We start from the raw sequence: 1,325 nt of genomic DNA on the forward strand, positions 1-1,325 counted from the left end.
ATGAAGGAAAGGCCTAACGTATCTGAGTTTTTCTCAGTAGCACGAAGGGAAAGGTTTGCCAGGAAGAATTGTGGCAAGTTTATCCCAGATGTCAGCTGTCTCTACTACCCAGGGGCTCAGAGCCCTCCTGAAGATTCCTAATTGTCCTGGACAGATCTATTATGACTCACCATACAGGGCCTAGCATCCCATGCGACACTCAACATTTAAAAATTAATCTTCATTTCTCCTTCCCAGCAGGCAGCTTCAGTTGGAGAAAGTAATTTCATTTTCTTATGTACTCATTCCTTCACTCAGTCAGCAGACCATCACTCCTCTATTGTATGCCAATATCTATGCTTGTTTCTGGTAACAAGGAAAGAATAATGTATGGTTCCTTCAAGCACTTAAGGAGCTCATAAACTAGTGACAGAGGAAGATGCACAAACAAATCAATAAAGAATTAACAATGCTTTGACTTTATTTGTATTATTTGAATTTTTATGACTATATTTATACACTACACCCTGATCAAAATGGAAATGGACCTTTAAGAAACAACTAGTGATATAAAAACTCCACAGTAATATGTACGTTCTTTAGAGAGTTAAGAATGGAAATATTTGCACTCTCAAAGAAACCTGTTAATGCAGATGAACCTCTAATTCTTTTGGTTGCTTTATTAACATTCATAGAGGTATATGTATTCCCTCTTCTAAGAGGGGTTAGTAACTTGGGGAGGGGGTGCTACAGATTAAGGTCCTAATTCAGTGGCAGGTCCATCTTGTCTCCTCTTCAGGTCATATTCTCAAGCAGGAGCTACAGGATGAGACGAGTAAAACAGTTCACTTCCTTTGCTTACCCCCAGCCCCATAATAGGCTTCTGCCGGGCTTCCTTTGTTCTTTCATCATCACTTTCACCACCAGAGGTCAGGGAACCTTCTGGTTAATCAGGGGTCCTGGAAATGATGCAGAAAAGTACTGACTTAAAAATACTAAATAACATTTATTTAGGGATCACTGTGAACTCATTGCTAAAAATTTCCTACTTAATCTTCACAACCACTCTGTAAAATTGGTATTGATAAATCTCAGGTATTTCCAAAATGAGTCTCTATGTAGGGTTGTGATATTTTTAGGTCTTTTATTTCTTTAGGTTCATCTCGGCACCAGACCTAAGGCGGTTCAACATAATACGCTTGCCCTAAAGAGCTCCAGATGCCAAGAATTGGCAAATTACAACTTTGGTTTCCGTGGGTGGTCAAAAAGGATCATCAAGGTAAACTCTGTAGACTTTCTTTGACTAACCAGACTCCTTTCAACATTGAACTCCTAGACTTTAGAGA

This window comes from Delphinapterus leucas, chromosome 2 (assembly GCF_059928025.1).
Source record: "Delphinapterus leucas isolate spDelLeu-1000000601 "Yukka" chromosome 2, BTC_Dleu_Yukka2, whole genome shotgun sequence".
Taxonomy (NCBI): domain Eukaryota; kingdom Metazoa; phylum Chordata; class Mammalia; order Artiodactyla; family Monodontidae; genus Delphinapterus; species Delphinapterus leucas.